Below are 272 nucleotides of genomic sequence, written 5' to 3' on the forward strand. Positions count from 1 at the left end.
AAACCGAACTGATGCCATCCTCCCCCGACCGTACTGACGCTAATGTGTAAGCGGCATTAGAGATAAGGACCTCCATCTTTCAACAGGACCTTAAAATAGAGTTGTTGCTCATTTGCATAGAAAAGGGTAGGTAGCATAAGCAATAGCTTCAGCCTATACTTTTCAGTCAGCTTGTTTATGTTAAAGAAGCATATTTAACATATTTTATTTTATTTTTATCTCCACCCGCATGAGTAGATGAAAAGCCCCAACTTCCACCACCAAAGGTTTCA

This window comes from Nothobranchius furzeri, chromosome 6 (assembly GCF_043380555.1).
Source record: "Nothobranchius furzeri strain GRZ-AD chromosome 6, NfurGRZ-RIMD1, whole genome shotgun sequence".
In the NCBI taxonomy this organism is placed as follows: domain Eukaryota; kingdom Metazoa; phylum Chordata; class Actinopteri; order Cyprinodontiformes; family Nothobranchiidae; genus Nothobranchius; species Nothobranchius furzeri.